The 22,445-nt window shown below is 41.2% G+C and overlaps 10 non-coding genes across 10 annotated transcripts; 6 read left to right on the top strand and 4 right to left on the bottom strand.

Annotated features, from left to right (window-relative positions):
• Positions 1-13,365: 13,365 nt before the first annotated feature.
• On the bottom strand, positions 13,366-13,438 carry trnaf-gaa (transfer RNA phenylalanine (anticodon GAA)). The gene has a single exon. It is a non-coding gene; the product is annotated as a tRNA-Phe (tRNA).
• A 1,381-nt stretch (positions 13,439-14,819) lies between these two features.
• Positions 14,820-15,026, bottom strand: LOC117971784 (small nucleolar RNA U3). The gene has a single exon (XR_004663242.1). It is a non-coding gene; the product is annotated as a small nucleolar RNA U3 (small nucleolar RNA).
• Positions 15,027-16,027: 1,001 nt separating this feature from the next.
• Positions 16,028-16,100, top strand: trnav-uac (transfer RNA valine (anticodon UAC)). The gene has a single exon. It is a non-coding gene; the product is annotated as a tRNA-Val (tRNA).
• Positions 16,101-16,723: 623 nt separating this feature from the next.
• On the top strand, positions 16,724-16,795 carry trnaw-cca (transfer RNA tryptophan (anticodon CCA)). Its single transcript has one exon. It is a non-coding gene; the product is annotated as a tRNA-Trp (tRNA).
• A 936-nt stretch (positions 16,796-17,731) lies between these two features.
• On the top strand, positions 17,732-17,805 carry trnan-guu (transfer RNA asparagine (anticodon GUU)). The gene has a single exon. It is a non-coding gene; the product is annotated as a tRNA-Asn (tRNA).
• A 136-nt stretch (positions 17,806-17,941) lies between these two features.
• Positions 17,942-18,014, bottom strand: trnaf-gaa (transfer RNA phenylalanine (anticodon GAA)). Its single transcript has one exon. It is a non-coding gene; the product is annotated as a tRNA-Phe (tRNA).
• Positions 18,015-19,395: 1,381 nt separating this feature from the next.
• On the bottom strand, positions 19,396-19,602 carry LOC117413515 (small nucleolar RNA U3). The gene has a single exon (XR_004546057.2). It is a non-coding gene; the product is annotated as a small nucleolar RNA U3 (small nucleolar RNA).
• Positions 19,603-20,605: 1,003 nt separating this feature from the next.
• trnav-uac (transfer RNA valine (anticodon UAC)) lies at positions 20,606-20,678 on the top strand. Its single transcript has one exon. It is a non-coding gene; the product is annotated as a tRNA-Val (tRNA).
• Positions 20,679-21,301: 623 nt separating this feature from the next.
• Positions 21,302-21,373, top strand: trnaw-cca (transfer RNA tryptophan (anticodon CCA)). Its single transcript has one exon. It is a non-coding gene; the product is annotated as a tRNA-Trp (tRNA).
• Positions 21,374-22,310: 937 nt separating this feature from the next.
• trnan-guu (transfer RNA asparagine (anticodon GUU)) lies at positions 22,311-22,384 on the top strand. Its single transcript has one exon. It is a non-coding gene; the product is annotated as a tRNA-Asn (tRNA).
• The last annotated feature ends 61 nt before the right edge of the window (positions 22,385-22,445 follow it).

Below are 22,445 nucleotides of genomic sequence, written 5' to 3'. Positions count from 1 at the left end.
CCTCCCACTCTCTCCCCTCCCGCACTCTCTCTGGTGCCCTCTGGAACTGTCACTCCTCCGCTAACAAAGCTGATTTCATCTCTGCCTTTGCCTCCCACTTCTCTCTCTTGACTTCCTTGCTCTCACTGAAACCTGGCTCTCTCCTGATAACACTGTAACCCCTGCTGCCCTGTCTTCTCTCTACGTCCTGTCCCATACTCCGCGTCTCACTGGTCGAGGAGGTGGGACTGGTCTTCTCCTCTCTCCCTCTTTACTCTTCACTGTCCCCTCTGACCTCTCCTCACTCTCTGTTAACACCTTTGAATTTCACGCTGTCCAACTGACCTCTCCCTGTCAGCTCCTGCTAATTGTACTGTACTCTGTCCTTGCCTCCACTGCTCTCTCTCACCTACCTTCCATTGACTCCTTCTCCCAACTCCCTGTAAACTCAGCTACTTCTACCCTCTTCTCCTCCCTCACCACCTCCCTTGACTCCCTCTGCCCCCTCACTTCCCGACCTGCACGCCTCTCCCCTCCCCAACCCTGGCTCTCCTCTGTGCTCCGCTCAGCAAGAACCATCTGCACTCTGCTGAAAAGAAATGGAGAACCAAACTCCCTGCTGCCCTAAACCTCTACCGCTCCCTCCTCTCCTCCTTCTCCTCTACTCTCTTCTGCTAAACGCACCTATTTCCAGTCTATTATCCAGTCCTCCACCATCAACCCCCAGAAACTATTCTCTACTTTCTCGTCCCTCCTCAACCCTCCCCCTCCTCCTCCTCCCTCCTCTATCTCTGCTGACGACTTTGCCTCTATCTTCTCCTCTAAAATCTCTGATATCCGCAAACTCTTTAACACCTCTCCCTCCCCCTCTCCAACTCCAACACCCTCTGTCCCCCCCTACTAACTCACCCTCTTTCTCCTCCTTCTCTCCTTTCTCTGACTCTGACCTCTCCTCCCTCCTACAAGGCCACAGACCAACCACGTGCGCTCTGGACTCCCTCCCTACCCACCTCTTTCAAGCTGCTGCACATGAACTACTCCCCTTCATCTCCTCCCTTCTCAAAACCTCTCTCCTCTCTGGCCTCTTTCCCTCAACCTTCAAACAAGCATCAATCACCCCCCTCCTCAAACAACCTACCCTTGACCCCACCTCCCTCCAGAACTACCGTCTTGTCTCCCTCTTACTCTTCCTCTCTAAAACCCTTGAGCGGGCAGTACACCACCAGGTCTCTGCTTTCCTATCTCTTCACTCTCTGCTCGACCCTCTCCAATCTGGTTTCTGCTCTGCTCACTCCACTGAAACTGCTCTCTTGTCTGTCACAAACTCACTAAACTGCCCGTGCTGCTTCTCTCTCCTCTGCTCTAATTCTCCTTCATCTCTCTGCAGCCTTTGACACTGTCGATCACTCTATTCTCCTATCCTCTCTCACTCACCTGGGAATCTCTGGCAGTGCTCTGGCCTGGTTCTCTTCTTACCTCTCTGACCGCACCTACCAGGGAACCTGACGCAGCTCAACCTCCACACCTCACCCTCTCTCAACAGGAGTCCCCCAAGGATCAGTCTTGGGTCCTCTCCTGTTCTCTCTCTATAGCCGCTCCCTGGGCCCCCTCATCACATCCTATGGTTTCTCATACCATTTCTATGCTGATGATGCTCAGATCTTCCTATCCTTCCCCCCCTCTGACCCCACAATCCCATCCCGTATCTCTACCTGTCTTTCTGCTATCTCCTCCTGGATGCACACTCATCACCTCAAACTCAACCTCTCTAAATCGGACCTTCTTTTCTTCCCTTCCTCATCCTCCCTCTCCTCTGATCTCTCTATCTCCATCCCGCTGGAATCTACCATGCTTTCTCCCTCCTCCTCTGCCAAGAACCTCGGAGTAACCCTGGATCCCGGCCTCTCCTACTCCCAGCACATCGCCACCCTAGCACGCACCTGCCGATTCTTCCTGAGCAACATACGGAGAATCCGGCCCTTCCTCACCAACTACGCTACCCATCTCCTGGTCCAGGCCTTGGTACTCTCCCGCCTAGACTACTGCAACTCCCTCCTGGCCAGCCTACCGGCATCCGCCACCCGTCCGCTGCAGCTCATCCAGAACTCCGCTACCCGCCTGGTGTTCTCTCTGCCTCGCTTCTCCCACGCAACTCCACAGCTCCGCTCACTCCACTGGCTTCCGATCGCTGCTCGCATCCAGTTCAAGGCTCTTGTACTAGCCTACAGATGCCTTGACCAGACTGCATCCAGCTACCTCCAGACCCTCATCTCTTCCTATACCCCCAACCGACCTTTCCGCTCCGCCTGCTCTAGAAGAATGGCTGTACCTCCTCTACGCTCCCCTGCCTCCAGAGCCCAATCCTTCTCCACCCTCGCCCCAAAGTGGTGGAACGACCTTCCTATGGATGTCAGGACTGCCCAGTCCCTGACCACCTTCCGGCGCCTCCTCAAGACACACCTCTTCAGACAGCACCTGGAAAACTGAAGTCTCCCTTCTGGACAGCACAGCACTCTGCTCTCTTATGCACCATATACTTGCACCTATTTGCTGCTGATGTTACAGCATTCAACCCTGCACTTAACCCAATCTTTAGTACTGTTTTACCTGCACTTGTATCTAGCCTTTATGTAACTATCTACACTTATCAGCTCTTGAACTGCCCTGATATCAAACTGTACTGTGCTTCTGTATTTGCCCTTACTAGGACTAAGTCATTGTATTTTGTATCTTGCTCTCAATTGAACTGTAATTGATGTATCTTGTATTATAACTGAAGTGATTGTATCTTGCTCTTAATTGAACTGTAATTCCTGATGTATTTTATTTGTACACAACTGTAAGTCGCCCTGGATAAGGGCGTCTGCTAAGAAATAAATAATAATAATAATAATAATCTCTGATAGGAATAGACACCATTCATGTGTTCATGCTTTTTACATATCAGCTAATTGCATTCCGCATTTAAAGAAAATACAGGATTATTGTCAACATCTGATAAAATCAAAAATCAAAAAATTCCACTGGCTCACACTACTTTCACTTTTTACCATTTACTTCTCGCCCTTAGCACACAGCCTCCCATAAAACAGAGTGGTTTTAGCAGCTCAGAGACGACTTTTGACTGTGAAGCAATAGAAAATAGTGCCCGAGATTTGTTTGTTTGACTGTTTTATACAAGTGTTTTCTGTTTACATTTTATTTTGTGCCTGAGTTTGACTCTGTTAGCTACTCAATGGTAATTTCCGTTTCCAGTCTTGCAATAGCTGGTTTGGTGCACTATTATTAAGTAACCTTGTTTTGTTTGTTTTTCAATATAATGAGGCCTAAGACTTGCTGTGCAGTCTTGTGTTGTATTGGTCTATTCATTTTAACTTGAAAGTACGTATTTTTTAAAATAGAAAATAAATAAGTATTTTTGCAGCTGTTGATAGATAAATCACGTGTGAAAATATCTCCTGTAGCTATTCAACACAAGCGCGAAGCTCTCAAGTTCAGCAGCACTAAACCAAACACATTGTTTTTACAATGACAGTCAAAATGACAGCTGCGGTAGTTCTAGGTGTAATGTATTATATCTCCATGAGTTTCTGCAACCCTGGATCTACTGATGGTTTGAGATGTTATATATTTAGGAAAAGTCAAAAAAGCCCAGGTGCCTCGCTGCCAAATCAGTGGAGAAAAATGCATTTAAAAACTGCGATGCGCCAAAAAGACCGCTCCAGTAGATCTAGTGTTATAAACCTTCACTGCACCTGGATTGTCCATGTCAGTCTCATTATTGATCACCTGCACCTGCACACTGTTAACCACTTTGCCACAGAGACCAAGAAACATTTTCTGCTCTAAGTTTCGTCAGTTATGCTTTGCCCATCTAAGCCACGGTGCCCCGCGTCACTTCAAACATGCGGCAGAGGCTTTCAGCATGGTAATGTATTTCCCATACCATGCACCACTCCAAAATGAACTATGGGACATTTCTGCAAATGAAACAAAACATGCATTTCCCACCTCAGACATGGAAATCTGCATTCATTTCACTTGATTGATCGCATGCTTCAGTTCCAGAAACATTCATGGCAAATTCACTTTTTTTTAAAGAAGGTAAAACCTCAGGTTCCACCGAGATTTGAACTGGGATCTCTGGATTCAGAGTGCTAACCAGTACACCATGGAACTGAAGGTGAAGGGTCTGTCACTCCCTCTACTTCAAGGTATCAAATGTCCCCACTGACGACACTTCCAGCGCCCAGCCTTAACCATGTCTCATTGCACACAACCGTCAACATTTCAACATCTGGTACCGATAAACATCACATGTTGGAAGTTTGCCAGAATCTCAGACCTGTGAAATGTCATACCTTATTAATTCTGTATCGATGGTACAAACATTTGATGGGAGCAGGTTTGTTGACAAAAGCAGAGCACTGTTGGTGTTTCGTTGTGTGTGTGTTTTAATTTGGAAGCCTCATGTTTGTGCTTGTGCTGTGTCTGTGTAAATGTGTGTGCATACGAATGAACTGGAAACAATGTCATGTTTTCTTGTTTGAAATAAGCGAGCCAAAAAGAGGCAGCTTTATTTTCCAGCATGCTGCATTTACGAGTGTGCTTATTTCCAAACATTTCTATGCTGTGGATAACTATTCAACACTAGCTGGTGTGCTCCTTGCTTTGTTTAACACAAGCTCTATTTCATAATCCCATGATTAGTACTTACTTTAACTTAAGAAAAGCCTTCAGTAGGCCTATGCAGTTCTGCTGTAATAACCTGTCTTATTACTGGAATCAAAGGGGAATGAATATATGAGATATTAGAGCCAGTGTTTCCCAGCATGCATCACTGTGAGCAGCTCCTTCCTCCAGACACAGACCACATTGTAGTGTTTAGATGACTCGGTGTGAGGAGCCTTGTGTTAACAATGAGAGAACTGGGCTGACTGGGGAGGTAAATACTGCCTATTTCAATTGTCTTATTACTGTGTTATTACATTATGGACAGCAGTGGTGCTCTGGCTCCCTCTTGTGGTCATTATTAATATCTGCAGTGTGTCTCTCGGAGGTCAAATTAATGGAAGCTATAGTGCTGCTAACAGTAGTGATCTCCTGCATCTTCAGCCTGGACTCCACTGATGGTCAGCATGAAGTTTGTTCTTGACCTGCTGTCAGTGAATGGAGCTGGAGCTCCAGAGACTCGGCTATTCTGTGAAGAGAAGAGGAGTTTAGGAGCTTCTCCGGGTTTCTGCAGAGACCAGGCTAGACTGCTGGTAAAACCAGAGCTACTGGATCTGCAGTTCAGAGTGACACTCCCTCCTATAGAGACTCCACTGTGGGACTCTGAGTCAGGACAATCTGACTGCTGGATTTTGAAAATAAAAACAAAGAACATCAACTCACCGAGTCAACAGCCTCGTCCATTAACTGCATTCCACTGTGTGCTGAGGAAGCGCTGATATTAATAATAATTAATAATAATGAGGATTTCTTACCATGAGCAAAGAGTGCCAGTGTGCAGAGGAGGAGCCCCAGTGAAGCCATGTTCTCTGTGTGTCTCAGTGACTGTGAAAGGGCTGAACTGTCAGCTTTAAAAACCCTGAGCAATGGAGCAGTGCAGTTATTCTAGCTGTTGTGTAGAGCAGTGAGGCAGGCACAGGTATGCAAAGCACCTTCCTTTATACAAATCCTGTCCCAGGCAGTTAGATGAGATCTGAGCCGTGAGCACCAGTGGGGCTTCATAGGGTTGGGCCACTTTTACTGTTTTCTTCTATTTTTCCCCCAGTCAAAGCTCTCAGTATATCACTGCTGTCTAATCTGTGTGTCTGTCTAAACTGACAAGAATGTTTGTGTTTGTGTCATTATTTCAATCCTATTGAGAATTAAAGGGTATGTAGTGCCTTACCCCTAACCCTAGTGTTATACCTTCCCATGTGTTGCTGCTGCTGTACAAGTAATGGACCTGTCATGTTTCTTTTCATTGTTCTCATTTTGACAGCTTCTTACTCTTCTAAATGGAACATCTACTTCACTGTCTTTCACAGGCCTTTCCAAGATGTACCTTGAACTGCTACGAGTGCGTTTTCATGATTTCAATCATGCTAATATTTAACAAGCCAGGGGAAAAGGTAGAAAACTCATGGATTGATTTCTTGATTGATTGATTGATTGATGTGTGTGAAAGGGCACACACAGTGACTGATCACACTCCATTGCCATGGCAATCCCAGCTCACTGAGAAACACATGGCTCTTGTATTGACATGTTGTTTTGAGAAAGATTGGAACAAACCAGCTTTCTTTCATTTGGAATGAGACTGAATTAGTGGGGAGTCTGTGATGTAGGGAATTCAAGTGAATATTATGAATGTGTTATAAATATACATGACATGTGACAGTGATATGAATGAAGAATTGTACATTTCAGTCAATACATTTTTATTTGTATTCACATTTCACCTATTATATACACACACATAATCAGTGATCAGAATATTCTCTTGTCTAAAACGGCATCAATGTCAATATCTTAACTGTCAAGAGGATGTATGCGGCCTCATAAGATATGCTGACGCCGAAAAACTCTGTTAAAATCAGCATGAAAGAGAAGCAGCAACAGCTGCCGAGCCGTCTGGAAATGTGATTCTACCAATAGATTCCACCCACTCAAAGGCGTGGATACATTTTAAACAACAACTAAGCCTTGTGTTAGAACTGTCTGACCTGCTGCAACTAGTGTCCATGTAGGAATGTGTACAATTAAAGTTAGTAAGACTTACGCAATAACTAAGCTGAGTAAGAACTTACACACAGCTGGTGCAACCCAGCCCAGAATTCATGGACATCTTCATATGAGAATCAGATATGAAAAACAGGAGTTACATTTTCACAATTCTTGGAATAACTGAATGATGTTTCAGAATTTAGAATAGATGGTATCATCACTACATTACTAGAGGACCCTGTAGTTGCAAGAAAATCAGTTTGTTTAAAAAGACTAATATTGAATCCATACCTACATGTAAGTGTGTGTTGTTATTGAGCTCAGTGTGTTTGTGTGCAATTGAGCTCCTCCACAGGCTGGGTCCCGTTTCATTGCCTTCACCCTCAGCACCTGCAGTAGGTCCCAGCTGCAGCAGTGCAGTCGCTGTGTAGTCCAGCTGAGGGAGGTTTTTGTATGGGTGTGTAGCACTGTGTGAACACTCTGCTACTGCTGGGTTCATGGTAACTCTGACAGTAGTAATCTCCTGCATATTCAGCCTGGACTCCACTGATGGTGAGAGTGAAGTCAGTCCCAGATCCACTGCCACTGAAACGAGTTGGGATCCCAGACTGAAGGGTACTTGCCAAATAGATCAGGAGTTTGGGAGCTTCTCCAGGTTTCTGTTGGTACCAAGCTAGGAAGTCATCAGAGCAATCATTGTACACTGCGCTGCTGACTTTACAGCTGAGAGCGACTGTGTCTCGTGGGAGAACAGATTTCACTGCTGGAGTCTGTCACAGTATACTGTCCACTGGATTCTGAAAATAATAGATAATAATATAGAGGCTCAGGGCAGCAGTGGTTAGTGTGGAGTAGTGGTTAGGGCTCTGGACTCTTGACCGGAGGGTCGTGGGTTAAATCCCAGGTAGGGACACTGCTGCTGTACCCTTGGGCAAGGTACTTTACCTAGATTGCTCCAGTAAAAACCCAACTGTATAAATGAGTAATTGTATGTAAAAATAATGTGATAACTTGTAACAATTGTAAGTCGCCCTGGATAAGGGTGTCTGCTAAGAAATAAATAATAATAGAATATTATAATAAAATATTTATTTAAATGATGAAACACAATAAATAGCAAACCTACTATCCTTTTTCCATTCACCCATTTTACTTTTAACACTTATGTAAGAATTGTCCCCGAAACAGATATTCTTTGTAAATAAATTTTCTAAATGATTCTTACCCTGAGTGCAGATGACAAGTGCCCAGATGAAGATGCTGATAAAAGTTGTTGTTGTTGTGGATTCTGTTGCCATGAAGGGCAGCTCTCAATCATGAAGTGTTAAACTCACAGGGCTATAAACACTCCCAGAGCACTGAAGCATGTGCTGCCAATGCAAAGTGTCTTTTCTATGCAAATTGTCTTCCTTGGCACAGCAGCCAGTTGTAGCCCAGCAATGGTGTAAACACAGGCTTGGTGCTGTGTGTTCTGACAGAGCAAGATTAGCAGTTTAGCATGGTTGGGATGGGAAGGGTTAGACTGGCAGAAGAAACATGATGTGATTGGGATTGCTGTCAGTCTGGGGCTGTGTTGTAACAGCCTGTTTTATTACTGTGTCCTTACTTCATACAATGAGTGCTGTTATGGCTTTCTCTTTGGTAGTTTCATAAGTACACCCTGTGCTGGATTGGATCTGATGGTTTGAATGGAAATTGCTTAAGAATACAATGAAATACTATCTTATTATTTTATTATTTGTTTATTTATTATTATTAGTTTATTTAGCAGACGCCTTTATCCAAGGCGACTTACAGAGACTAGGGTGTGTGAACTATGCATCAGCTGCAAAATCACTTACAATTACGTCTCACCCGAAAGACGGAGCACAAGGAGATTAAGTGACTTGCTCAGGGTCACACAGTGAGTAGTGGCTGAGGTGGGATTTGAAGCGGGGACCTCCTGGTTACAAGCTCTTTTCTTTAGCCACTGGAACACAAAGCCTCCTATCTTATTCCCTTGAGTTTGCTGAAGGATATTTAAGAATGTTTTAATATAAATAATTTTAAAAATATGATGCTTAGTGATCTGTTTTACATTATGGAAATCAGGGGTGCTGTGTGTTGTAAAGCCCAAAATAACACACCCCTACAGATTGGGTTTGAAGAAGTGCCTGTTTCCCTCTTGTGGTGAGTGTTAGTAACTGCAGTCTTTGCTGTTCAAGATCAGTTCAATGAAGATGCAATCCCTTGATTTTAAACGTGTGCTCCACTTTCATCAGCCTCTCACAGTAAAAGTCATTGTAGCAGAAAGTGGAGTAACACATGGGACACGGGCATGAAGGGACAGACTGAGTGAGCTGATAAAAACTCAATTAGCTATCTGTATGATGATCTGTCTTTATTATTTAGTTATTTAACAACCGTGATGAGAAGATTTATTTAAAGTGAAGTCAAAGCCAGGAACAGTGTTGTGTTAATGTGAGGGTGAGTTTATTCACTGCTAGTGAGAATACAATGTAAAGATACAATTAGCATAGTGTGGCGATGTGGCCCCCTTAGAAAACTTCCCTCCTTTCTGCTCCAGTCTACTCTGAATACTCACGCTGTCCCGGTGTGGCCCTCGGCCCAGTTTGCTCTTTTTGCAATGAGGATAATGAGGCTGCATTAGAAAACATTCCTCCACATTGCTCGATGTCTTCTCATACAGACTGTTTGACTTCTCAAGCTGTCACTGTGTATCTCTGTTACAAGCTGTCACTGTGTATCTCTGTTACAAGCTGTCACTGTATATCTCTGTTACAAGCTGTCACTGTATATCTCTGTTACAAGCTGTCACTGTGTATCTCTGTTACAAGCTGTCACTGTGTATCTCTGTTACAAGCTGTCACTGTTTATCTCTGTTACAAGCTGTCATTGTGTATCTCTGTTACAAGCTGTCACTGTGTATCTCTGTGACAAGCTGTCACTGTATATCTCTGTTACAAGCTGTCACTGTATATCTCTGTTACAAGCTGTCACTGTGTATCTCTGTGACAAGCTGTCACTGTGTATCTCTGTTACAAGCTGTCACTGTATATCTCTGTTACAAGCTGTCACTGTGTATCTCTGTTACAAGCTGTCACTGTGTATCTCTGTTACAAGCTGTCACTGTGCATCTCTGTTACAAGCTGTCACTGTGTAGCGCTGTGCACTATATGATCAGGTTGTATAAATTCTTACTGTCGCTTTAAGTATTACGATTCTGTAGTCCTTTGGAAAACCAGAAGGAATTGATGTGGTTTGTGGTTCTTTTCGGTGCAGAGGTTAAAAAGCGGGGAATGGGGCTTGATGGGAGAGAAAAAAACAAAAGAAAAGCGATAAGCATGGCGAGATGGGAGACGTGCTGATTTGGGTACCGCAAGCTGATGTTAAACCAGTGGTTTTAGTCCCGTTTTTGTTTCAGGAGGGGAGGGTGGAGAGAGGGGGGTAGAATATATATTTGTCCAAAACACGCTCGAAAGATGAGACTATCAATGTATCGAGCTTTCTTCGCTCATACTTTTCTTTAATGTTTAAAACAAGTTAAATATTTTAATTATCTGATGTTGATATTTTTTCCCTCACTTAATTTATTTACTAGTCATGTTTCAGTTTATGGAGGATAATTTGTGCCAAAATTAAAAATAAATCAATAAATAAAATTCTAAATAAATAAATAAATAAATAAGGAAATAAATACATACAGATATAAATAACTAAATAAATAAATATAAAACGAAATAAATACATAAATAAGTAGAAACTGAAATATATTTAATAATGTATCTATTTATTTATTTATTTCATTATTTATTTACGTATTTATTTCGTTTTTTTTTTATTTATTTACTTATATTTATTTATTTATTTTGTTTTTTTATATCTTTATTTATTTCGTCTTTTCATTTTGGCACAATCTTTTCACCCTTGTATTTCGAGCTATACCGTCAATCATGCTCAAAATAAAAAGCGAAATAAAAAGCGAAATAAAAAGCGAAACAAATAAATAAATATATAAGTAAATAACGAAATAAATAAATAAATAGATGCATTATTAAATATATTTCAGTTTCTACTTATTTATGTATTTATTTCGTTTTTTATTTATTTTTTATTTATTTATAATTTAATTTATTTATTTATTTATTTAATTAATTTATAATTTTTTTTATTTTTTTATTTAGGCACAAATTATCCTCCATATTACCATGTGTTTGGCATGCTTGCGGTGCACTCTATCACTGTATAACAAGCACAGACTCTGCTTGTATTTCGTGCGCATCTGACTCCAGATTAGAAGGTTGCGTGTTCAAATCACGTCGATATCAAATTCTTTGTTTCTATTCCACACTATTTCATCTTTTAACATGTTTATATCTGAATGTTTCCGGGGGTTTATTTATACAATTTAGCCTACACAACATATTGATTGTATAGCGATCAAACAGAGATTTATTGTATTGCGATTATATTTTATGTTTCATTTGATACTTCACAATAAATTAAAGTGACTCCCAAATTAATGTTGGCCAGTCTTCAATGACAAAGTTGGGTAATAAAGTCATATTAATTTATTCACATTAATAATTTATACCTTTAAGCTTAACAGACCTTTAAAAATTAACAACGAAGACATAAAAAAGAATCACGTAGTCGGCAGGATGTGCGCATGCGCGGGGAAATACCAACGGATTTCAAACATATCACCTTATCCACTTGACCATGACTACTTTGTGTAACATTTCGAGATCTATAAACATATCACAGACAAAGAATAAATACACACAGTTCGTTTTTAAAACATTGACGAAGCCACAGTCCCTAGTTTAGGAGGCCAGTGCCTTAGCCTTTAGGTGACTGCGGCACTTTCATATGGATAGTAGTCAGCGTGACAATACACGACCAGAGGGAAGAAGGCAGTGGTTTCCTTGTCATTCCATTGCCATATTACATTGTGCATGTTCAGAATATGCGGGAATCCTGAAAACAGCATTGGAATATGTGAACAAATCAATCACTGAATTGAATTTACGCATGGATTAACCGCGATTGAGTGTTACAGTTGTTAATTAACTTGCAACGCAAACGTTATAGAGCTCAATTTTTAAGAGTTCAAGAGATGACTTATATGCAGCAGCTGGCAGTATTGACCTATTCCCAAGAACTATCTTTTGGTCTTTCTGGGAACAATTGAAAAAAAAAGAAAACAATGTCATTTGTAAATAAACTAATTTGATAGAAAAACTTAAAGTTTTAGAGGACAAGTGTCGATTTGAATGTGTCCAGTAATCTGCACATTTCCTTGATTGCGAATATAATACGAAGTCTTGCCTTCAGTTAATATTTAAAAAAAAACTACTTTGCTAACAGAAGAAAAACAAACTAGCAGAAGTTGGTTTCGATCCACGGACCTCTGGGTTATGGGCCCAGCACGCTTCCGCTGCGCCACTCTACTATAGCTGTCTCTTGACTGAATTACCAAGCAGAAGAAAAAAAATACTGAATTCATTGTTTTAACCAGCCACACGACAGGGGCCGGGCTGAACCATGGAAACGTTGCAAATCAGAGATGATCCTTTTTCTTTTCCCCAAATACTTTATGCAAAGTTTGCAGCCCTTCTGCCCACTTTGATCACAGGCAGTTTTATCCCCCAGTTTTGGCTGATAATTCCAATATTCTGTCTCTGTAAATGCGTTAAATCGTGGAATGTTGTGTTTAAAATTACATTGAAGACGTATATAATTTTTAAATATAAAACGTGTCAAAAGTCAGCCCGGTTAGCTCAGTCGGTAGAGCATGAGACTCTTAATCTCAGGGTCGTGAGTTCGAGCCCCACGTTGGGCGTTCTTTTAAATACAAAGTGTAGATGTTTATTCAAGGCAACGGAGCAATGAAATTACTTATTGGTTATTGTCATATAGCAATTACTATTGTAAACTGCGTGCATCGTTTATAGCTATAACGATATTGAAATAAATAATCTTAGTTTTTTGTGCTGGCTTCAATCCGTTTCTTTTTTTTTACAGTTGTCATTACATCATTCATGGAGCAACAGTTGGTATGTGCGTAATAAACCCAATCGGGCCTTGATACAATAGACAACCCTAGTCTGTGCTGAAATAAATAATACGGTTTTCTAGTATAACCAACGCAGCATGTCAGGATGGCCGAGTGGTTTAAGGCGCCAGACTCAATGACTGTGTTTCCAAAGAATTGTGTGTTCTGGTCTCCGAATGGAGGCGTCGGTTAAAATCCCACTTCTGACAGTTCAGTTTTACTTATTTTTAAAAGGAATACATGTGTTCATTTTACTATAAAAGATTGTTCAAGGAAATTAACAGCTGATACCAAAATTTTGTTAGCATTCAATATCATATTAATTTGCTTTTTAAATCGGACTAAAATAGAGTTCCTAACACAGATTGCATTTTTGTTGTAAACAGACTACTTGTTGAAGTCACTGAAAAACATTTTGAGTCGAAACATGTGTTATTTAAATTAAGATTGTTTTCATATTCCAAATAACATATTACTGAGACTTTTGAATTTCTTAATCACATTAGAAAATGGCACTATAGTACGTTGTTATTTCCTCCAATTACAATGAAGAAAAAAATGTGCTCTGTTTTTAGTTCAAAATAATATAAAACAAAACAAAATGTCTTGGTGCTTGCCGAAACCCGGGATCGAACAAGGGACCTTTAGATCTTCAGTCTAACGCTCTCCCAACTGAGCTATTTCGGCTTGACAGGACTGCGTTTTCGAGATAGCATTCTTTTTGTCACACCCTAAACAACCTAATAGACAAATGCACTTTACAAATGCATTTTGAAACACACACGTTTTCTCCCAAATGCGGTTCTCAACAAATGGTTTAGCTTTTGTTCTACTCCTTCCAGAGTAAGACCAAATGGCAAACATCTAGGAAACAGGTAAAGACTGCAACCGGCTGCCTGAATGTGCAGCGCTTGAACTGCCTCAACAAACGCTTAGCTCTACAACGCGTACATTGAAAGTCTATTAACATCTTCAACACAATCATCTGTGTTCCAATAGCGTTTAATCCACAGGGTGATCAATAAAGTGACTGCTGGCTTTGTTAAACAAACAAGACGTTTTCAAGATTCACGCTATGTCTTAACAAGCACAATAGGATAGAGGAACATAAGAACATAAGAAAGTTTCCAAACGAGAGGAGGCCATTCAGCCCATCTTGCTCGTTTGGTAGTTAGTAGCTTATTGATCCCAGACTCTCATCAAGCAGCTTCTTGAAGGATCCCAGGGTGTCAGCTTCAACATTACTGGGGAGTTGGTTCCAGACCCTCACAATTCTCTGTGTAAAAAAGTGCCTCCTATTTTCTGTTTTGAATGCCCCTTTATGTAATCTCCATTTGTGACCGCTGGTCCTTGTTTCTTTTTTCATGTCAAAAAAGAAGTCCCCTGGGTCGACATTGTCTCTACCTTTTAGGATGTTGAATGTCTGAATCAGATCGCCGCGTAGTCTTTTTTGTTCAAGACTGAATAGATTCAGTTCTTTTAGCCTGTCTGCATACAACATGCCTTTTAAACCTGGGATATTTCTGGTTGCTCTTCTTTGCACTCTTTCTAGAGCAGCAATATCCTTTTTGTAGAGAGGTGATCAGAACTGATCACAATATTCTAGGTAAGGTCTTACTAATGCATTGTAAAGTTTTACAATTGGATCGTGGTCTCAGGCTGGGATGCGGACCATTGAGAACAGTACAAACGATCTATTACTGGATGTGGCTTACATGAGAAATGCCCTCGTTTAACATGCTAGGATGATCGACTTCGGCATTCTCCAACTGCTGTTTACATTTTCTAACACTGTTACGAGGACGAATACAAAGTTTGACGCTTTCCTTGTAAGTGGGGGTAAACACAAGTTATTTTCAGATGTAATGCCTTTTTTTAAGCTCAATCTAGTCCTGCGTAGTGCAAATAACATGCCTATATTTTTATATTAGTCAAGCCCTACTTAAAGTGTTCTTAAATTGTTTTAACATTAGCAATGATCCATTTGAAATGTGCTTATTGATTTAAACAACTGAACAATTTTAGGCTTGATGGTTTCTTTTTTCCGCGTTTCTACCAGTATGAGATACGCACTCAAAATGTGTCCCCTTCCTTCAACAATCCACCGACTGAAGATTGGAGTGGTCATCAGTAGCAGCGAGCAGGTGCCCAAAAACAACACTCATTGTCAGCTCGTTGCTGAGAAGAAAAGACTCCCGCTCCTCCTGGGGGATACCGAGACCAATCCCTTCAAAACATGTTTCACTCTAGAAATGATCCTTGCAAATATAGTCTTAACTTGTATTGGCAGACCGTCACCCCCAACTAGCAAGCTCAATTCATGTGATACAACGACTGGGCAAAAACGAGGTGTTACATTAACAATACAAACTAACTTGAGACAGCCAAGCCGTTAAAGCACACGTTAAGTTTGTCGTGTGATACAAAAGCAAGTTTTATCATTTTTGCATTGCCTGTCTCGTCAAACAAGCTCGAGCCACAGCACACAGCGCTGCTGCAGCGGGACATAGAGGTGGATTTTAAAGCGACTGAATCAACGAGCTTGAGACTACTTTTTGAAGAAATTGAAAGCATACATCTAGTCGAAATATTTTCTATTTTGTTAATGAATTTATTTTTTGAATTTGCAAATCAGTTCAGTTTATATTTTAGAAAAACTACTTTGCTAACAGAAGAAAAACAGGCTAGCAGAGGATGGTTTCGATCCATCGACCTCTGGGTTATGGGCCCAGCACGCTTCCGCTGCGCCACTCTGCTACAGTTGCCTCAAGACTGAATTACCAAGCGGAAGAAAAAAAAAAACTGAACTCATCGTTTTAACCAGACACACGGCAGTGGCCGGGCCGAACCATAGAAACGTTGCAAATCAGAGATCCGTTTTCTTTTCTCCAAAATACCTTATGGAAAGTATGCAGCTTTTCTGCCCACTTTGATCACGGGCAGTTTTATCCCCCAGTTTCGGCTGCCAATTCCAATATTCCGTCTCTCTAAAGCATCGTAAATCGTGGAAAGCACTCTTTGTTTAAAATTACACTGAAGACTTCTTTTGTTCGACCAGGCTTACAATGAGATATTGTCTTGTTTTTAAGTAGAATTTGTGAATCGCATATGGGGCGCTATAGAAAATATTTAAGATTCATTGATTTAATGTTAGCCTGCGTTCGGTCTGGGAAGTTTAATTTTTAAAGACAACGTCGAAGGGTCTGATAAATGACATTGTAATTATTTGAGATGCATGTAGACAATAATGTAGGAGCACCGACACAGTCCTGCCTAGGTTCCATAGTGTAGTGATTATCACGTCTGCTTTACACGCAGAAGGCCCTGGGTTCTATCCCCTGTGGAACCATTGCCGCATGTTTTTAAATTATATTAATCCCTGGTCAAGACAAAGTCTCTCTGGGGTTGGCCGATCATTAAATTGCGGGTGTAAGGTCCTGGTCTCCCATCGTATAAGCAAGACAGTTTATTCACAAATAATTACATACACTTTTATTTATGTTTCTTTTGTTGATAAATTAACCCAATACATTATTGCATTCCGCCACGTCATTAGATGAGCAAAGCCTCTTTGTGCCAGTGCGCATTCAGAGGAGACGCGCTGAGAGAATCCTTCTTCTGTGTCACTCAGTACTGCCAGCTTTCCCCCGTTGGTGATATATTGCTCAGCATAGCTGCTTTCCAAGAATTTGAACCGAAACGATTCCCAGCCAGTACAACTGTGTTTATGCCTACGTTTCAATTAATGAACATTATAAATGCAAATCGCACTGTTTTATGTTTTCTTTACTTTTAAAGCTGAGAATCAAACACACTTCCGACAGCTTCATAGCCCTGCTGGCTACGAACACCTATTGACGGCTGTTTCCCATGACGCTTGAATGTTTTCCTAGTATGAGCGTCGGCATTACCATGCGTTTGGCATGCTTGCTGTGCACTCTAGCATTCCATAACAAGGACAAAAATTCCCAGGACTTCGTGGCGCAACGGTAGCGCCTCTGACTCCAGATCAGAAGGTTACGTGTTCAAATCACGTCGAGGTCAAATTCTTTGTTTCTATTCCACACTATTTCATCTTTTAACGTGTTTGGATTTGAATGTTTCCGGGCGTTTATTTATACAATTTAGCCTACACAACATATTGATTGTATAGCGATCAAACAGAGGTATGGTATTAACAATACAAACTAACTTGAGACCGCCTAGCCGTTAAAGCATACCTTAAGATTGTCGTGTGATACAAAAGCAAGTATTATCATTTTTGATTGTTCAATTTATTTTTGAATTTGCAAATGGCAACTACATTGCCAATAATAAAAAAAAAAATATTGAACAATCTGAATCGCTCTTATCAAGCAGCGATTGTAGCCTATGAGAATCGCTGCCACAAGACAAGGAGCGAGAAGTAGCGGGATCGATGCCCGCATTCTCCAAATAGTTTTAATGTATCTACGTATTCTGTCCCAATGGATCATGGAGAGAAATACAAAGTGTGACAATTCTTTGTAACAGAGAAGCCCGCCCTATATGTATTTTAAAGCACAGTCTGCTAATTTGTAACATTCCCCAAACTGAAAAAGTGCGCCCTCCGTCGTATGTCTTCCGAGAAGCACAAAGGGAGATTTCATGTATTTTTTTAGCAATGGATCACGCCTCATTTGCATTGCCTGCCTTCCTCCTTTGCAGTGTAAAGTATGTCAAATGTGTTCTTTAAATCTGATGAAGATTCTCATTTGAACCGTAAGTATTTGGTTTCCATTGTAGCTATTTACACACACTGCTGTGTTGGACCCCCAGTGTGTTATCTAACAAAATGACGTATGTTGTGCTGCCATAATGGATTACATAGACTTTCCTGCCCCGTGTTGCTTTCTTGTTAGCTGTGGTTTCAGGTTCGGCTGAGTTCTGCTCCCTCGATCAGGTTCTGCAGCATCTCGCCTTGCTAATCACTCCCGTATGCTTTAGCGGTCGAGCAGGTTGGTCTCTGTGGCGCAATCGGTTAGCGCGTTCGGCTGTTAACCGGAAGGTTGGTGGTTCAAGCCCACCCAGGGACGATGCTTTTTGAATTTCTTAATCACATTAGAAAATGGCACTAGTACGTTGTTATTTCCTCCAATTACAATGAAGAAAAAAAATGTGCTCTGTTTTTAGTTCAAAATAATATAAAACAAAACAAAATGTCTTGGTGCTTGCCGAAACCCGGGATCGAACCAGGGACCTTTAGATCTTCAGTCTAACGCTCTCCCAACTGAGCTATTTCGGCTTGACAGGACTGTGTTTTCGAGATAGCATTCTTTTTGTCACACCCTAAACAACCTAATAGACAAATGCACTTTACAAATGCATTTTGAAACACTTAAGTTTTCTCCCAAATGCGGTTCTCAACAAATGGTTTAGCTTTTGTTCTACTCCTTCCAGAGTAAGACCAAATGGCAAACATCTAGGAAACAGGTAAAGACTGCAACCGGCTGCCTGAATGTGCAGCGCTTGAACTGCCTCAACAAACGCTTAGCTCTACAACGCGTACATTGAAAGTCTATTAACATCTTCAACACAATCATCTGTGTTCCAATAGCGTTTAATCCACAGGGTGATCAATAAAGTGACTGCTGGCTTTGTTAAACAAACAAGACGTTTTCAAGATTCACGCTATGTCTTAACAAGCACAATAGGATAGAGGAACATAAGAACATAAGAAAGTTTCCAAACGAGAGGAGGCCATTCAGCCCATCTTGCTCGTTTGGTAGTTAGTAGCTTATTGATCCCAGACTCTCATCAAGCAGCTTCTTGAAGGATCCCAGGGTGTCAGCTTCAACATTACTGGGGAGTTGGTTCCAGACCCTCACAATTCTCTGTGTAAAAAAGTGCCTCCTATTTTCTGTTTTGAATGCCCCTTTATGTAATCTCCATTTGTGACCGCTGGTCCTTGTTTCTTTTTTCATGTCAAAAAAGAAGTCCCCTGGGTCGACATTGTCTCTACCTTTTAGGATGTTGAATGTCTGAATCAGATCGCCGCGTAGTCTTTTTTGTTCAAGACTGAATAGATTCAGTTCTTTTAGCCTGTCTGCATACAACATGCCTTTTAAACCTGGGATATTTCTGGTTGCTCTTCTTTGCACTCTTTCTAGAGCAGCAATATCCTTTTTGTAGAGAGGTGATCAGAACTGATCACAATATTCTAGGTAAGGTCTTACTAATGCATTGTAAAGTTTTACAATTGGATCGTGGTCTCAGGCTGGGATGCGGACCATTGAGAACAGTACAAACGATCTATTACTGGATGTGGCTTACATGAGAAATGCCCTCGTTTAACATGCTAGGATGATCGACTTCGGCATTCTCCAACTGCTGTTTACATTTTCTAACACTGTTACGAGGACGAATACAAAGTTTGACGCTTTCCTTGTAAGTGGGGGTAAACACAAGTTATTTTCAGATGTAATGCCTTTTTTTAAGCTCAATCTAGTCCTGCGTAGTGCAAATAACATGCCTATATTTTTATATTAGTCAAGCCCTACTTAAAGTGTTCTTAAATTGTTTTAACATTAGCAATGATCTATTTGAAATGTGCTTATTGATTTAAACAACTGAACAATTTTAGGCTTGATGGTTTCTTTTTTCCGCGTTTCTACCAGTATGAGATACGCACTCAAAATGTGTCCCCTTCCTTCAACAATCCACCGACTGAAGATTGGAGTGGTCATCAGTAGCAGCGAGCAGGTGCCCAAAAACAACACTCATTGTCAGCTCGTTGCTGAGAAGAAAAGACTCCCGCTCCTCCTGGGGGATACCGAGACCAATCCCTTCAAAACATGTTTCACTCTAGAAATGATCCTTGCAAATATAGTCTTAACTTGTATTGGCAGACCGTCACCCCCAACTAGCAAGCTCAATTCATGTGATACAACGACTGGGCAAAAACGAGGTGTTACATTAACAATACAAACTAACTTGAGACAGCCAAGCCGTTAAAGCACACGTTAAGTTTGTCGTGTGATACAAAAGCAAGTTTTATCATTTTTGCATTGCCTGTCTCGTCAAACAAGCTCGAGCCACAGCACACAGCGCTGCTGCAGCGGGACATAGAGGTGGATTTTAAAGCGACTGAATCAACGAGCTTGAGACTACTTTTTGAAGAAATTGAAAGCATACATCTAGTCGAAATATTTTCTATTTTGTTAATTAATTTATTTTTTGAATTTGCAAATCAGTTCAGTTTATATTTTAGAAAAACTACTTTGCTAACAGAAGAAAAACAGGCTAGCAGAGGATGGTTTCGATCCATCGACCTCTGGGTTATGGGCCCAGCACGCTTCCGCTGCGCCACTCTGCTACAGTTGCCTCAAGACTGAATTACCAAGCGGAAGAAAAAAAAAAACTGAACTCATCGTTTTAACCAGACACACGGCAGTGGCCGGGCCGAACCATAGAAACGTTGCAAATCAGAGAGATCCGTTTTCTTTTCTCCAAAATACCTTATGGAAAGTATGCAGCTTTTCTGCCCACTTTGATCACGGGCAGTTTTATCCCCCAGTTTCGGCTGCCAATTCCAATATTCCGTCTCTCTAAAGCATCGTAAATCGTGGAAAGCACTCTTTGTTTAAAATTACACTGAAGACTTCTTTTGTTCGACCAGGCTTACAATGAGATATTGTCTTGTTTTTAAGTAGAATTTGTGAATCGCATATGGGGCGCTATAGAAAATATTTAAGATTCATTGATTTAATGTTAGCCTGCGTTCGGTCTGGGAAGTTTAATTTTTAAAGACAACGCCGAAGGGTCTGATAAATGACATTGTAATTATTTGAGATGCATGTAGACAATAATGTAGGAGCACCGACACAGTCCTGCCTAGGTTCCATAGTGTAGTGATTATCACGTCTGCTTTACACGCAGAAGGCCCTGGGTTCTATCCCCTGTGGAACCATTGCCGCATGTTTTTAAATTATATTAATCCCTGGTCAAGACAAAGTCTCTCTGGGGTTGGCCGATCATTAAATTGCGGGTGTAAGGTCCTGGTCTCCCATCGTATAAGCAAGACAGTTTATTCACAAATAATTACATACACTTTTATTTATGTTTCTTTTGTTGATAAATTAACCCAATACATTATTGCATTCCGCCACGTCATTAGATGAGCAAAGCCTCTTTGTGCCAGTGCGCATTCAGAGGAGACGCGCTGAGAGAATCCTTCTTCTGTGTCACTCAGTACTGCCAGCTTTCCCCCGTTGGTGATATATTGCTCAGCATAGCTGCTTTCCAAGAATTTGAACCGAAACGATTCCCAGCCAGTACAACTGTGTTTATGCCTACGTTTCAATTAATGAACATTATAAAAGCAAATCGCATTGTTTTATGTTTTCTTTACTTTTAAAGCTGAGAATCAAACACACTTCCGACAGCTTCATAGCCCTGCTGGCTACGAACACCTATTGACGGCTGTTTCCCATGACGCTTGAATGTTTTCCTAGTATGAGCGTCGGCATTACCATGCGTTTGGCATGCTTGCTGTGCACTCTAGCATTCCATAACAAGGACGAAAATTCCCAGGACTTCGTGGCGCAACGGTAGCGCCTCTGACTCCAGATCAGAAGGTTACGTGTTCAAATCACGTCGAGGTCAAGTTCTTTGTTTCTATTCCACACTATTTCATCTTTTAACGTGTTTGGATTTCAATGTTTCCGGGCGTTTATTTATACAGTTTAGCCTACACAACATATTGATTGTATAGCGATCAAACAGAGGTATGGTATTAACAATACAAACTAACTTGAGACAGCCTAGCCGTTAAAGCATACCTTAAGATTGTCGTGTGATACAAAAGCAAGTATTATCATTTTTGATTGTTCAATTTATTTTTGAATTTGCAAATGGCAACTACATTGCCAATAAAAAAAAAAAAAAATATTGAACAATCTGAATCGCTCTTATCAAGCAGCGATTGTAGCCTATGAGAATCGCTGCCACAAGACAAGGAGCGAGAAGTAGCGGGATCGATGCCCGCATTCTCCAAATAGTTTTAATGTATCTACGTATTCTGTCCCAATGGATCATGGAGAGAAATACAAAGTGTGACAATTCTTTGTAACAGAGAAGCCCGCCCTATATGTATTTTAAAGCACAGTCTGCTAATTTGTAACATTCCCCAAACTGAAAAAGTGCGCCCTCCGTCGTATGTCTTCCGAGAAGCACAAAGGGAGATTTCATGTATTTTTTTAGCAATGGATCACGCCTCATTTGCATTGCCTGCCTTCCTCCTTTGCAGTGTAAAGTATGTCAAATGTGTTCTTTAAATCTGATGAAGATTCTCATTTGAACCGTAAGTATTTGGTTTCCATTGTAGCTATTTACACACACTGCTGTGTTGGACCCCCAGTGTGTTATCTAACAAAATGACGTATGTTGTGCTGCCATAATGGATTACATAGACTTTCCTGCCCCGTGTTGCTTTCTTGTTAGCTGTGGTTTCAGGTTCGGCTGAGTTCTGCTCCCTCGATCAGGTTCTGCAGCATCTCGCCTTGCTAATCACTCCCGTATGCTTTAGCGGTCGAGCAGGTTGGTCTCTGTGGCGCAATCGGTTAGCGCGTTCGGCTGTTAACCGGAAGGTTGGTGGTTCAAGCCCACCCAGGGACGATGCTTTTTGAATTTCTTAATCACATTAGAAAATGGCACTAGTACGTTGTTATTTCCTCCA

Source organism: Acipenser ruthenus, chromosome 23 (genome assembly GCF_902713425.1).
Source record: "Acipenser ruthenus chromosome 23, fAciRut3.2 maternal haplotype, whole genome shotgun sequence".
Lineage (NCBI taxonomy): Eukaryota > Metazoa > Chordata > Actinopteri > Acipenseriformes > Acipenseridae > Acipenser > Acipenser ruthenus.
This window is presented reverse-complemented; position numbering and strand designations above follow the sequence as displayed.